Genomic DNA, 16,586 nt, shown 5'->3' with positions numbered 1-16,586 from the left:
GAAGAGGCCGCTATTGCCCTAGCCATCACGCGCAGGGAGGCCTGATATATACTATCGGACTCTAATACTGCCATATTAAATTTCGCCCGCGGGAGAGTTCACGTCCCTGCATTTCGCATATTGAACTCCCTCTCCGTACACCCGCACCGCCACATGGAACTCATATGGGCGCCTGCCCACTCCGGGAATCCCGGAAACGAGGCTGCCAACGCTTTAGCCCGAGGTTCTCTCAACAGGCCACCGGCGGCCTCCGATCTGGGGTTCTCACGGGAGCTCATGCATTCCTTCAGTGAATTGAGGCAGGCCTGCAAAGCCGAGCGTCGGCTGTACCCCTCACCCCATCCCTCCCTCGACAATTATCATCAGACACTTTGGAGGCGGCTCCAAGCACGCACCTTACCCTCCCCTTATATACATCGCGCTATCACCAAGTCCATACAAACCCCTCCAGTACCCTCTGCCACCACCCCAAAGCCACTCTCGATCATATCCTTTTCCTCTGCCCGGCGGATCCTCCCCCGCGGGGCCTGGAGCACCTTACCACTTGGCAGGCTTGGGAAACCCTACTGCGGTCCGAGGACCCGGCCAAGCAAGCCATCGCCACAGGCCGGGCTTCCAGCTGTATGAGCCTCCGGGACATGACAGTTTGAGTGCAGTGGGGCCGTGCGGGGGTCGAAGGACCTGCGCGTTTTAAACACCCCTGTATGTAATAAAGTATCCACCACCACCATCCGCATCTACATAAGTACAGATATAAACGGGGAATCCTGCACCGCATGAGTGTCATCGTTACCTGACACTGCCGGGTTTTACACGCACGAGTTTTCCATGGGTACATGAGATGTTGGTAGTCGACAGTAGAGAGTAAGGGATCGTTGCATGCAGCGGTTATGAACTGAAAACGCTGAAATCGAGTCATTCCAAAAAGAACAAGATTAGGGACGCTACAGGACACTGGTGCATTTAGAGCTGCTTTTGCCAAAAAGTCTGCTGCTTCATTTTGTAAAACACCACAGTGGCCTCGTATCCAAACGAAGCGCACCTCTTTCACCCATCCAGGAATAAAAAAGTTTGGTGAGAGTCTGAAAAAAGCGTCTCGTGTGGACTCCAGCGCCAGCAAGACAGAGAGACAATCTGAGAGAATTATCATTTGAGAAACAGTTTTGGGAATCGCCAAAGCGGCCAGCCCCAGAGCCAGGCTCTGCTAGAAATAAGGTTGTGTAATCCGGGACTCTGACCGAAAAGCTCCACGACAGAGACTCAGAAAATACAAACCCGTGCCTTCCTGTCGACCCCAGACGCATCTGTAGCAATTACAGTATGTTGCGGGTACTGGGCTAGGTGATCCAAGAGGATTCCAGTTAATATCCTTGCAGGCAGATGCTTCACATTAGGTGGGAAAATAAAATCAAAAGTAATCTCCACAGGGGACGCTGCCCAACCAACTCTGCATACAAAATTGAGATCCACACGAATATTGGATCCCAACCAATGGCGGCACGAGCACGACACGCAAGAACGGATTCGAGGGGTGAGCAGTACGTGATCAATATGACACGGTTTACGGGCGGTAAACCCTGGCCACAACAACAACAACGGGCGCTATGGTAACGGAGAAACGCCACTTACGCGAAGAGGTGAAGACAAAAATAAAAAAAACGAAAAATCGGCAGAGATAAGACCGCTAATGAGCACGAATGCGAAGGCATTAGTGACCCTGGGTGCATTCTTTATGGATATGTCTTTATGGATATGTGGAAAGGTCTCTTCTACGTGTTTTTGTGTTTATGTACACTGACGCACCAGACCGTAAACGCTTGGACCCTCTGGCGGCACGGCGATGGGGTTGGCCGAGTTTGCATGGTGTGCACGCAAGACGTGAGTTTGGCTCTTTGCGACGCCCACACACACGCAGATGTGTGCGAAAAACATTTATTACTTTAGGGGTTGGTGTGCATAGTGCGGTACTGAGGCTGGAGCCCTCATTTTAGGGCCCCAACGGCCCTCGACGCTGCTTCAACCCAGCGAACGAGCAAACGCTTTTTCCTACAGGTCGAGTGCGCGAAGAACACTGTCCCACTCCGATTCGGTTGGCACTGGTGTACGAGGGGACGCTTGAATAGCTTGGAAGGCCAAGACTGCTAGAGGGTCGGCAGAGCCCCACAGGGGGAACATTCCTCCTCTCACGGGCCGGGTTGGTCTCTCTCCGACTGCTGCCGACTCATTTCCCCAGCCCCTCTCGTCTCCACCTTACCGACTCAGCGCGCGGCACCACCCACAACGCAGTACGACAAATGGTTGGATCGCAATTTTGACACAAAACTCTGCAAAGGCACAAAATAGAAGGTGCATATTTCGGCTGTTCGAATCCCTGTCACAAGCTAGCCTGCAACTTCACTAGCACATGGAAGCTATATGCAACAATAAATCGTAGGACGCCTCCAGGAACACAGTACGCAAATTGCAGCTTCACAATTTTCGTACGACTCCACTAGTTGCTTAAAACTGGCGCCAAAGGAAGGTCCGCCAGCGGTGAGTTTATATAGACGAACGACATGCATACCATTGTCTGAAGTGGAGGCGCTCTGCTTGCGGTCTGCGGTAAACGGCCGCTTACAAAGATTTCCAGCCATCGCTCGGATTTTCTGTCCTGTCTATGAGTACTGACACACACCGCCGATTTCACTCCTAATGAGACAGTAATGCTTTGGAATTAAAACATGCATGAAGTGCGATCAATTGTCGCAATGCTTGTTAGCAAGCGTTGTGCGTTCTTTTTACAACGCGGCACTGATATATTCGTTGCATAAGAATATGAAACTTATAGCAGTGTTAAAAATTTCACCACGGCTATTTTTTGCTGCTGTGAGGCATTCCAACGTAAGGAAGCTGTACTGACTGTTTAACCGGAAATTATTTTTTTCTCGTTCCCCTCACTGCCTATTACAAGTGTACAAAGGGTGTACTTCCCAGTGAAATTGCAAGAAGCACGGTTCGGTTCCACCGTACAGGAGGCACCATAATGAAAACAACGAAGGTATGGTCTCTGTAGCTCTGATTGACACAGTGTTCCTTGTCTATAAATACATCCACCTCCATCTAAAAAAACTCACAGTACGATTACAACAATATAACGCGAGATTCAACGAAACCTGCTTAGCCGTTTAATAGAGTGAACACTGGTGTACTCGTCACAGAGCCACCCGTAGACGCAAGTGGGCAGTTCATGAGCAATACCACAGCCGCCGAGACCACCTTCGTTTTGTGCAGCTTTGTTTTTGACGCGTTTTCACGCGAACTCCCTCTTTTACACTCTCATAAACACTGAGGCCAACGATTTAGGTCACTAGAGGGTAAGCAAGCACAGCAGCTTCCTATAGTTGCATACGCAGCAACAGCAACAGTTCTTGAGGGCTGGGAAATATTAAACACTCCAAAGATTTTAAAATCCCACGCACAAATGCTTCTACCATGAACACTAATGTTTCTACAATCGGTAGTTGAGACAATTACTGCGCCATTTCCTTTCCTCAAAAACCAAAGTCTAACTTTATTTTTGGTAAAAGCAAAGGCGACTATTATGTGACCCGCCGCTGTGGCTCAGTGGTCAGGGAGCTCGGCAACTGAGCCGGAGTATCTGGGTTCAACCACGACCAGGGCGGCCGCGCTTCGATGGAGGCGGATCGCAAAGGCACCCGTGTGCTGTGTGATGTAATAATAATAATAATTGGTTTTGGGGGAAAGGAAATGACGCAGTATCTGTCTCATATATCGTTGGAAACCTGAACCGCGCCGTAAGGAAATGGATAAAGGAGGGAGTGAAAGAAGAAAGGAAGAAAGAGGTGCCGCAGTGGAGGACTGCGGAATAATTCCGACCACCTGAGGATAATTAACGTGCACTAACATCGCTCAGCACACGGGCGCCTCAGTGTTTTGTCTCCATAAAAACCCAGCAGATCTCAGTGCAGGTTAAATATCCCCAGGTGGTCGAAATTATTCCGGGGCCCTCCACTACGGCACCTCTCTCTCTTTCTTCTTTCACTCCCTCCTTCCTTTCTTTCCTTACGGCGTGGCGTGGGTGTCCTCCGAGATAAGAGACAATTAATAGGCCGTTTCCTTTCCTCAAAAACCAATTTTTCGTTTTCAATGTTTTCGACTATTATGAGGGTTTCATGATAATAATGGTGGTGGTAGTGGTTTTATTAAAAATATTAGTAAAAAGGAAGGAAAAGATTTTTGCTAGCCCCGGCATCTGCCATCGATACTGAAGCACCTGAGCTAGGGCAGCGCAAATAAAGGACAGTGGGCAGAATGGAGAAATGAAATTAAAGAGGTGAGGGGACAGGAATAGAGGGTAGGGGGAGAAGTAATATGTACAAACTATTTACACAATAAGAAATGTGTCCCGATTGTGCGCGTGATTAGTTCAATTTAGAGAAATTAAATCACACATCCGCACAGCACTGTGTTGGTTACAACTGGAGTGGGGCGTCCAGTTATTAATCGTTCAAGGTAGAACTCGCGGAGCGTTCGGTCACTGCCTGTAACTACCTGACGGAGAACAGACGGGACGTCAAGCCCATGTGTTCGAGGAATGCACAGAGGCTCACCAAAGTTCGCTCACGAGTGCGCGCACTGCCCTGCGGCCACAATAGCGTCTTGATGGAGTCTGGTAGTATGCCCTGCGCCCTATAGGCCGCGAGCATATCGCGACGAGCATCGGCGAACGCGGAACAGCGAAGGAGCAGGTGTTCTAGTGTTTCCACTGCACAGCATCCGTCACACACATCACTCGTCGCGATTCCGTGACGCACCCGTCGTTTCCCGGGCCACACGCAGCCAATGCGCCCGCGGAGGATCATTGCACGTTGTGACCGTGTAAGTGCGCGACAGCCGGCGACACTGTCGATGCGCTCACCTCCCGCGATGCGTGGGTCGGGGTGCTGCTTTCGGAGATGGTCGTGGATGGCCGCACGCACGTCCTCCAGCGCAAGGGGAAGATCGCTGGCAGGTAGTTGGTGTGCAGCGGTCGCGAGGTCGTCAGCTTCGTTGCCGGCGATGCCGCAGTGACCGGGCACCCACTGTGCACGCACGGCACAACCTCTCTGCGCGTGGCGCTCGATGCGCGAGCGAATTTCCCGCACTAGTGGGGTACCGCGGCCGTTAAATTGCTGGCGGCCCAGGGCGGCGCGGTAGTCGCACAGCAGAGCACTCCTGGGCGGCGGAGGGCCGAGGGTGAGCAACAGGTACAGCCCGAGCCGGATCCCCATCAACTCCGCCGTGATGGAGGAGCCCAGGAAGGCTGCGTGTTGCTGGCTGTGCAGTCGCAGGGCGAGGATGGTGGCCGCCGCAGCAAGGGAGCAGCTGTCGCGGGCCACTGAGCCGTCGGTGTACACGAGGAGATGGTCCTGGAGCTCCTCGTGTATGACGGCTCTGGCCAGCTGCTGCACAGCACCGAGGGGTGTGCTCCGCTTTCCCGCAATGCCGACGATCTCTCGCTGTTCCTCCGAGGCAGCAGGCCAGGGCGCGCAGGAGCCGTAGGGGGGTGGGCCTTGGGTCAATTGCTCATACTCGAGCAGCGCCGTGCCCATTCGTAAGCGCGGGTGCGAGCGCATACGCTGCAGCAGCGAGCCGCCGTCCGGTGCGCGGTGAAGCCGGTCGTTGTGATTCAATGCCCTGCGCGCTGCTTGGAGCTCAAGGGGCCGAGCTCCTGCCTCGGCCAACGTTGCGGCGCACTGCGAGTTTTTGGGCAGGCCTAGGCACACGCGCAGGGACTTGCGGTGCTGAAGCTCGAGTTTCTTCTAGCACGGCTTGCGCACCGTGACGAGCGGCAGTGCATAGAGCACCCCCCCCCCCCCCAAAAGCTGCGGCATTGTATAGACGCAGCGCGGCTTGCTGGGAGATGCCCTGGCCTCGAGCGGTGAGCTTGTGCACGGCGGCGGTGATCCTCTGCATCTGCAGACAGGCCTTGGTCGCCGCGGGGCGGAAGGAAAGGCGCCAGTCGATGTCCAGGCCAAGGTACCGCACCGATTTACGCCAAGGAATCGGAGTCCGTCCAGTGACAGTGGCGCAAGGTGCGCACGCGAGCGCGAAACGCAGGCCATGGCCACCGATTTGTCCGCGCTCAGCGACAGACCAAGGCCGCGCAAGCTGGCATCGATTGCGGTCAGGGCTCCCTGAAGGCACCCCCGCACGCGGAACGCCTCGCCCGGTGGTCCCCAGCACCACAGAGCTATGTCGTCAGCCTATAGGGACATGTACACATGGTGTCGGCCGCTCGTGGGGAGGGAGGCCGGCACCACCAACATGGCCACATTAAACAGAAATGGTGATAGGACAGAGCCCTGCGGCACGCCCATGTCGACCGGGCGAGGCTTGGAGAGCTCACCCCCTACTCGTACGCGCATGGTGCGCCCGCTCAGGAAGCCATGAACGTATCGCAAAAGGCGCCCGCTCACACCAGCCCCCTCAAGCACCGCGAGAATTGGTGCGCGGTGAACGTTGTCAAAAGCGCCCGAGACGTGCAGTAGCAGCAGCAGCGCAACCTGGCCTGCTGCCCTGGCATGCTCCAGCGCTGTAACAACGTCCGATATAGAATCAGCCGTGCACCGCATCCCACGGAAACCCGTCTGCCGCTCGTCAAACAAATCAGCCTCCTCAGCCCGCTCGTTCAGACGCTGCAACGCCATATGTTACATGAGCTTACCTGCCGCCGATGTTAATGCCACTGGCCGGTATCCGCTCAGCTCCGTAGGTGGGCGCTCTGCCTTTCGGATGGGACAAACGACCGCGGTTCGCCAATCCTCCCGTAGCTCCCCGCGTTCCCACACCAGGTTGATCTGCTGCAGGAGGACCTGTCGTTGCTGCGCATCCAGGTTTCACAGCATCTGGTATGTCACGCCGTCCGGTCAGGGCGCCGAGCGGCGGCGGCAGCGTTGCAGCGCATTGTTCAGTTCCGCCGCGGTGAACGGCGCATCACATGGACCTTCCGAGGCGACGGGCGAGGGACTGGCGTCGCTTCTGGGGCTCTCAGGAGCAGCTATGTTAGCGGCGTTTGCGGGGCTGGGCGGCGCGAACCGATCGGCAAACCGCTCTGCCTATTCTACAAAGCTGAGCCCGCTGGAGATTGCGAGGGCGGCCAGCGGTTGACGGTTTGCCTGTGGTTCGGTGATGCGCCGCAGGGTTTCAAACAGCCTCCGCGAGCTGACATCTTCCTCCATCCTTTGGCATAGTGAAGCCCACTGCCGGCGGTATAGCTTGTTGGCGTGGCGGCGCGCTGCTGCGTCCAAGCGGTTGTAGACAGTCCAGTCGGCGGCTCTGTCAGTCCGTCGCGCCCGTCGCTCTGTGCGATCTCTCTTCTCGCGCAGATTGAGCAGCTTCATATCAGGTGTGGGCTGCCCTGCCCTTACCTCTGCTCGTTGGGTGGCTGCGAGAGCGCTTCGGACTGCACTTGAAAAGAAATCTGCGCCAGTGGCCGCCGCCTCGTCGACCGCCCGCCTGAACGCACTCCAGTTGGTAATGGAGCAGGCACGTTTGGGGCGCGCCTCCAACGCAGTGGGTTCGATTAGGATGGAGTAATGATCCGAGCCCCAGAGAGATGGTGATCGGCGCCATGTCGCCTCGATGCCTCTGGATGCGAAGGCAACGTCGATGCAGGAGCCGGTTGTTCCGCATCGTCGAAAGGTGGGCTCGCCGGTGTTCAAGTGGGTGAGTCCCAGCTGCGTTGCTGCGTCGTGCAGGTCGTCTCCACGCGCGGAGTGGCGCTCACTGCTCCACGCACTATGGTGGGCGTTAAAATCACCACAGATGATTTGGCGCGGGGCACAGCACGAAGACACAGCACGAAAACACAGCGCGTTCCACGCGACAGCTGGACGCACATAAACACTGGCCACCGACTTGTCAACACCCCGATGCGCACTGTCACCACCACGCACTTCTGGGCGTCAGATGTCGCCGCCGCCGAGCCGCGGAGGGTGTGCTGGACGTGCTGCCGCACGTATATCGCGCACCCGGGGCGATGAGATATGACACAACAGGGCACTGCAGCACAGGTGGTTTCCTCGCACGTGGTGGCTGAGTGGTAGCCAATGTAGCCAGGTAGCCGCATCTGGGGCTCCCCGTCATGTGAACGTACGTACGCCTCCTGCAGCGCGATAACTTCCGGCGAATCCTGTGCGATGCGAACTCGCATTTCGGCGTACCGCGCCGCAAGTGAGCGCACGTTCCACTGCAGGATGGATGGTATGCGGGAGGGAGTCCGGCGGCTAGCCATCATGCTGGTTTATCTGTGCGGGAGCACCCGCTGCTTCTAAGCAAGCCCGGTGTCCATCGGTGCCCTCCGGGAAAAGTACGCTGAGGGCGCGCAACGCCAGCTTTAGGCGCGCGATCTCCGCGTCCCGTGCGTCAGGGGGCTGGCCATGAGAAGCGGCCGCAGGCTCGGGCCGCACTGTACGGGACGCCGGGCAACCGGATCGCCGCTGCCGCTGCCGGCGCTGCCGTTGCTTCTGTGACTGCTGCTGCTGGGGTGTTCCCCTGACGGCCTGCGCATAAGAAAGAGCGCGCGGCGTCTGCTGATGTTGTTGGGCTGGGGCCGCTGTCTCAGCCTGGACGACGGCTCGGAAAACCCGCCTCGGACGACCGAATTCACCTTCCATCAGCGTGAAAGCGTCAAATCAGCGGAAGAACTTGAGTACACAATAAATCGTGCGTGTCTTCATGTGTGCTCGTTCTGAGTATGTTTTGTCTTTTATAGTGGTAGATATATGTGGAACGCTATATCTAATTTCTTCTCTAAACATGCACAAGCCTCTCTCCTTTATTTTATAGCTTTATTCTATTTCACGTGGTGTAGTAATTTTGCCTTGTATGCTCCGTAGTGGTAAAGCCTGGTCACCGATATTTCATATTTCCTCCACACTGAAGACCACCGCGTTTGTCTGAAGTGTTTTGTTGTAGTGCGAAAACACTACTTAACACTGTTCCAACCTAGAATCTAGTGTGAAGCCTCGGAGTAACTCGGTTAAGTTCGGGTCTGTTCGGAGGAGTGTAGCGCTAGCTGCAGCCGGTTGAATGAAGCAAGGGTTATTTCCGAGGGGCGTCGCGCCAGTCGTAGCCAATGGGAGAGTGACCTTGGCCAAACCTAGCATACCGACCGCCCACGCAGATAGGAATGGAGATAAAAATCTTATGTCCACTGGTGTAGGCTGCTAGCCCGGGCCAGGCACGGCCTCATTGCACTAGGTGCCTGACAGTCCACGCCACTGCCGCACATCCGAGGCCCGCGTGGTAGCGGTCTTCTGCCGGTGTGGGTCCGTCGCGCGCAGTGCGGTCTCACATTCCTCCCAGATGGAGAGCTCCGAGCCCGGCTGGGAAGATCAGCCGGGAAATCCATAGTATATATGTTAGGGTAGCAGTGGGGTGGAAGCACAAGGAACAGGCTGGGGTGAAGGCACCAAGGTGCATGCGGGATAGTAGGTAGGGGGTGGGGTGGGTTCAGGCGCTTAACCAGAAGTATTGCAGATACTGGGTTTTGAACCCGCGCCGGCGCGAACAGATCAGTTTTGCTGGCCACTGCACGAAAGCACTATAGGCTATTGCCGCAACCCAGCATGTCTCGTGTTAAACTGCAACGCACTCTCGCGCTGTGCATTGCACATCGTCAACTCCCTACCAGTTCCAAGCTGCGGTTTAGCCAACCAGGCTAAACACATGCTTTCGCATGTCTACTCGGTTTAACCCCGTTGAAACCATACCAATGTTTTTACTTTGAGCTACGAACTCGCTGCACAATCTTTTCTTCTTCTGACGCATTAAATAACGCATTCCACTCGGCGATCCAGAACATGCTCTCGTCCTTCCCTGGTTCATTAACCGAATAGCGCATTTAAAGGGTGGTTTGAATTCAGATCCTGAGTTCTGCCTGTCACTACGCCGCAACGTAGTCGTCCTTCGTTTGTTCCCCGAGTTACTCCATATCGCAGATAAGCCAAAGTTGCGAGACCACAGGACATAAACGAAATTGCTTGTCAGCGACATCTGACGCCGCGTGAGTATTTATATGCGCAGTGCGCCCTTCCCTATCTTGGGAAGGAGGAGAGTTGGTTCCTGGCCCTTCGGGACTGGGATCTAGGAGCTCTCGCCGATGTGGCGAGGGTTCCTTAATTGTTACCGAGTGTGTCTTCTTCCGCTTATTCTTCTTTGCCTCAGTAAATATTGCACATACCCCCGCGGGGAGATTTGCCAAGGTGTAGTGGCATAAACAAGGAAATTTCCATAGGATATTACGACAAAATTTTAGCACCAAGCTTGAATTTAAAAAAATACCTCAATAAAAACGGCAGAAGAATATTTAACGTAAAATAACAGACCGCATTTTGGGGGGAAAAGAACCGCTCGAAAAATTTTAAAAGAATTAGAAAATCAACCTACCAGCTGCAATTATGAAATCATGGAGAATCCCACAAATTGAACATAATGCAAATCCTTTGGCGCTCGCATCGAATGACAATAGCACTGGCAGAGATAATGGGAGCCGTAACCAGGAGAGAAGGACCTCCAGGTAAATATCTTTCTCTGAAGTGCGAACTTTGGACAGCAGAGGAGAAAATGACCTACAGATTCAACTTCCCCGCATGCGTCACATAGGTTTGCTTCTTTTCTATACGTTTCTTTTGGAAAATTTTCGTTGTCTTCCTGACTGCTGGAGTGTTGTCACCACGGCGTGACAGTTTGCATCAACCTTTAAACATTCATAAATTAAAGATAATAAAAACAAAATTTATAATTTAAATGAGCAATAAATAAATAATATAAGCTCGGAGTCGTGCCCTCGCTCAAAAAAAAGGTTCCGGAGTACCTGCTGATGAAATCCGTGTCTCGCGGAAATGCCTGGTTCAACAGGTCAGCAAGATACTTTTTGTTGCAAATGAAGGAAAAATGAAAAGGAAAGTGCACGTGCCTGCCCACTGACTCAAGCTCAGCCACAATCGCTGCCACGTGCAGACATTAGGAGAGTTGAGAGACATGTGAGAGGAAATATTGAAAGAAAGGACGCGCTTCGCAACAACGGCGTCATCCGAAACGCCGACGACGGTTTAGCAACAGACACAGGAGAAGAGTGTTGTAGCGCGGTTCGCCGACGTGTCCTTGCTGGCCGCTGCTGTTCTCTGCTTCTCCTGGTGGTTCCGGCTTGTTCACCATTGGGGAGCCCGTTCTACGCTTGGGGGTTTAAGCGAAGGCGTAAATAAAGACCCAGTTAATGTGAACCTGAGGTTGCGTTTTGCTGAGATGTCGTTGACCTCCCCAAATGGAGGGATGCCAGCTTGGTTTGCCAACTTGCCAGCCCAAAGCCTGCCGCTTGAATCCTTCCAAAAAATGACACTAATGCAATTCGCATGGTTCTCGTACAAATCGGTGACGGTGCAATCAAAAGGAAAACCCCCAAGCTAATTCAACAGGAGCAAGATCATTGACAGCCCACTATCTGCAGATCTCTGAAGTGCGTCCATTTGGCAGTAGAGGCATCGTGTTCAACTCCGTAGACATCGCTTGTGTTGCAAAAATTTTCAGCTCACTGCTGGTTAAAACATTCATTCCCGAACAGCTTGCATGTGTCAAGGGTATTGTACTTGGTGTCGACACAGCATCTTCCCCGCAAGAAATTCTAGAAGAATTTCAGGATGCAGGAGTTGATATCCTTTCAGTCTACCGCTTCAGTAGAGAGGGAAACGGCTCGCGTGCTGCTACTGAGTCTGTAATAGCCACTTTTGCTGGCTCTTCCTGCCCTGCTGAACTAAAAATTTGGCCTATTGTATACCGTGTGGACCCTCTAGAACTCCGCCCTCTTCAATGCACCAACTGTTGCCAGTTCGGGCATAACGGCAAAGCATGCAGGTCGAAAACCCGCTGCCGTTTATGTGGAGATGGTCATTCTGCTGATAACTGCACCTCAGAGCAGCCTCATTGTTGCCACTGCGGCAAAATTCACTCAGCTGTTGATGCCGACTGCGCAAAACGTAGAGAAGAGCGCAGCTTGTTGGATATTATCAAAGACAAGCGGTGCTCCTGAGCCGATGCTTACGTTGTTCTTAACAGGAAAAAACTCGTATGCTAGTCGTTTGCGCGCTTCTGTTGGGGACATTGAGTCCAATTTGACGGCCTCAATTGTGACTACAGTATAAAAATACCTTATTACTGTGGTTGAGCGAATGCTAAACACTTTTTTGGAGGCGTTGTCTCAGTTTGTTGCAGTTCAATCCGTCACCACGAACATCAGTTCTGACAGCAACGTCTGCATCTGTTTCAGCTTGTGCAGCTAGTGCTAGCCGCTAAACATCACCTCCTGATGCTCCCCAAGACCCAGCCAACATCTTTGTTCCTAGCAGTGCATGTTGCACGGACATCTGCGCAACAGGAAAAGGGTGGTTGGGTTTGTTAACCACTGCTATACGGTCCCTTCAAATGCCTTCCAAGCGATTGTCATTCGAATCGAACGCGGAGTTACGCAGCTACACGATGTTCCCCAACGGCATTCGGTTCACGATATGCGAGTCGACGGAGCATTGCGGGAGACATTCCAGATTTTAGAATGCCTTCCAAATGCGAACACAGCCCGAACCGACAAAAAAACCCCAAAACCGACTAAAACCGCCCCGCCCACAGCTTCGCCTGTAGCGACTGCTTGAGTTCCGTGGCTTTTGATTCCGATATCAGCTGTTCGTATTTTTTTCTACTGCATACCTCGTGTACTCCCTAAATGAGTGCCTGAAGATAATCGTATACCACTGAGAATTTACCGCGTGGGCGCGAAATTTCCCCGGGAGTGCGTTGATGAAGACGACTGCGCAGCTGTACACTTGTGTATACATCGTTGTGTGCGTACAAACAGGTAGTGCTGGTCTGCATGGCATAAAACGCAGTCTGCCCTTTACTTATATTGAATAGCCTCTTTTCAATCAGTTCCTAATCATGTGTTTGCCTCATCATAGCCTTATATAACTATCTTTTGTACCAGTCGTAACCGTGATTCTTTGTGCAGTGCAACTTAGGAAGTGCCGATATGATCGGCCAACACTTCCTCGTCAAACACTCGATATGACTTTTTTGTAGAAGCTTATTTAGCGCTTATCTCTTCTTCCGATTTCCTTTTCTCGGTAAACAAGAAAAGTTATGAAGCGCAAAGCTTCACTACACTTCGGGTAGGCAGCCCAACGACCTTGAACGACCTTCAGTCCAACCAACGATAGCCGTGTATGGCCGTATGTGGTACAGTTGTGGTGTCGAAACCCTGACCTTTAACATTAACCTTTAGTTGGGTGACCTTTGACCTTAAGAACGTCCGATGAGATGATGGGAAGCCACGTGTTGACATCCGATGGGGGTGTCGTAAGACGATGTGATACCACGTCATAGCCACGTGGTCGTGGGGCTATGTATAGAATGGCTGTCGCGTGCGTGTAGCGGAGCTGTCATGGTTGTCCTGAATGTTGGCGGAGCTTAACAGTAGACTTCAGTTGCGTACAACACGTGCTTCCAATTCTCCACGTCTTGGGCTGTGTACTTTTGACAAAGACTGTACGTATAACATACTTGCAACAGAACACAAAAACAATTGGGATGTTTCATTTTTTGCTCGCACTGTAACCGGAATGATTCTTTATTGCTTTTCGCCACACTTTGAAGTTTATTAGCTTTATTATTGTTTTCCTGCCGTTTAATCCACCCTGCTTGGACCTGTACAAGGTTTGCAGTATTGAATAAAGAAAGAAGAAAGAAAGAAAAATAAAGGAAAATGCCTGCTTATGCGCATCATAAACGCAATCAAATTAAACCGCCGTTGTGAGACGTGGCTCACCAGTTGCATACGTACTGTACAGTCAAATGTGCTTAAGAGCCTCTGTACACTGCTTGGAAGCAAACTCCTTGGGCTGCATATTTTTGGCGGGGAAATACTGTACACGTTCTTTGTCTTTTATCTACAATTTCGCTGTTATGGTTTGGGTGTATTGTATTGCACGCTTTGATGTATTACAAAAAAATGGTTTTGGGGGAAAGGAAATCGTGCAGTATCTGTCTCATATCTCGACGGACACCTTAACCGCACCGTAAGGGAAGGGATGAACAAGAGAGTGAAAGACGAAAGGAAGAGAAAGCTGCCGTAGTGGAGGAATCCCATATAATTTCGACCACCGGGGTATCTTTAACGTGCACTGACATCGTACAACACCCGGGCGCCTTTTGCGTTTCGCCTGAATCGAACCGCTGCCGGCGCGGTCGGGTTCCATTTCTGTAAGTGGTTGCCACTTCCGTTAGGGGTGGCATGACCTGCCTTTAGCCTTGTGGCCAAGGACAACTTTTTTAATTTTTCCCCAAATAAATTTTTCTACTATTAAAAACTGAGAGGAGGCAATTTCGATTTGACGGGAAAAACACGCCCTTTAATGTGCCAGATAGGCAGGATGCACGGTTGCGAGAGGCAGCTCCTATTTCGAGAACCTGGCTTCGCGTGTCCGGTACTCGTGCGCATCCACCGGGCTCGTGTGGGCGGCCAAGGTGGCGTCCCGCTGACGAAAGGCACTTCTGCCCAGGGGTCGCTTTTGGGCGTCCCTCCGTCACTGACGAGGTTCTTCGCGGGAATGCAGTCCTCGTCCTGCGTCAGATGAGAATTTTTAGAGGGTGATAAAGGAATAAAACTACAGACATTAACAATTCAGCGTCAGGACAGTACCGACTGGGCGAGGAGGGAAGTCCCTCACGGGGGAAAGAGAACGGCGACGGGAGCGCCACTTCGAAGGTTACGCGGAATTCTGTGGAACCGGACAGGGTCTCTTCGGGATCCGGCCAGCGTCACGAGCGGTTGCAGCGGGACGCTCTCGTCACCTTACGCGGCAGGCGCAAGTAGAGCCGTCGTGCCTTGCCGCTGGACTTCTGGTTCCAGGCAGCGAAGCGAGCGCAGCAAACGCGCGTTCTGGTCGCCTTCCCCAGCAAATGGTCGGGAATGGCTTTGTCCCAAGAATAAGGCGCGTACGGGGAAACCCGGACGCCATTATCGGCGCTTACAAGTGTTCGCCTCCGATACTTTCGAAGTCGCGCCCCTGGCCCTGCCGGTAAGTCGGAAGTCTTTGCTACGTAGCCTTCTATTTCCGAGGAATGCCTCATTGATGCTGTGTAGGTAGCTGGCCCGCTCTGTGTATTAGTTGCAAGTGTAATAAATAGCGTATGAATGTTAACGCTGTGTCGTCCCCTCCCTTTGTTTCCCTCGAGCACTTACCCCTCCGCGGTTAGCGAACGGGAACGCTGCACCCGCGGAGGGGGAGTGCGGGGGAGGAGGGGCAGGGGGGGGGGGGGGGGCTGAAGGCTAGTCACCCATATTTCCACCACTCAAATCCTAAACCAGTGCCCGCTTTCGCATTTCGCCTCCCGCAACCTCGGCTTCAGTAGTCAATCTGTGCACACGATTACAAGTTCGTCTTACTGATGACCTTTAGCAGTGTACAAGTCATTTATCAATATTTCCGTCACGGTTTAGTTCGCGGTATTTCAGTCAAACTGAAGTAGGAAAACGGCTGTGCACGGTGATTTGGGGCATCTTTAGAACTACGACGTGCTTTAGAGCCCGTAGTGAACACAGACGACATAACTGTCTCCCTACACCACTGTTAATTCTTCTCGAAAAAGCGCTCTTTTAACTCAAAAAGTCTACTTTTAAGGTAAAGGTACTGCACAAAATGATACAAACATGGACGAAAAAGGCGCGAGGACGGTTTGCATTATTTCGCGCAGTACTTTTACTCCAAGATGTACGACCGACTCGCCCAACAACATGCACTACTTTTAAAAATTCTGCTGACAGTATTAAGTGAAGCATCCCGTATATCGTGGGGCGGGTTATAGGACTAACATCTCACGAATTCTCCCGTACTGGCAAATCCGCACCCAGTGGCAAGAAAACTCTGCAAAGTATTCCCACCTTTCTTGACTGGCGGAGTTCGAAGTCCGGGAAATCCTCATCCCGACTCCCCCGAGCGACTCCGCCAAGCTTCCACATCTAAAGCGGCGACAGCTGCTCTGTAAAGGTGAAGTCAACCTCAGGTTAATCAAGAACATCCAGGAGCAGTACCGGTTCCCCCAAACTCATTAATTTGTTACTGAAAGGGAGCACAAGGTGATATTTACTGCGGATAAGAAAAGAGCACAAACGATGGGCATTCCATCCTTAGTTACGCACCGCAAAATTTTTTAAAGCTGTAGTTTCATTAACACAGAGAATACTGGCGATTAAAAATAATGATGATACTCTCTTCCATCAACTCATACAACCCAGAAGAAAAGAAAACAAAAAATGACAGGCTACAACTTAACCCCGCGGTGTCCCTTCCCGCCCACTTGAATTGAGCACGCCCAAAGCGACGGCTCTCCCTGATTGCCCATTCACGTCATCGGGGTACGTGCGGCTTAGAACGCGCAGTGAGCGGTCGCGCTAATCGGTTGGGGGCTGTAATTATTAAAAAAGATATTTGTAAATATAGAGCCCACGCATAGCTTCTAATTTTATTCGAATACTCACAAAGGCCACCTGTACAGAT

This window comes from Amblyomma americanum, chromosome 8, assembly GCF_052857255.1.
Source record: "Amblyomma americanum isolate KBUSLIRL-KWMA chromosome 8, ASM5285725v1, whole genome shotgun sequence".
NCBI lineage: Eukaryota > Metazoa > Arthropoda > Arachnida > Ixodida > Ixodidae > Amblyomma > Amblyomma americanum.
The sequence above is the reverse complement of the archived record's forward strand: the minus strand, read 5'-3'. Positions refer to the sequence as shown.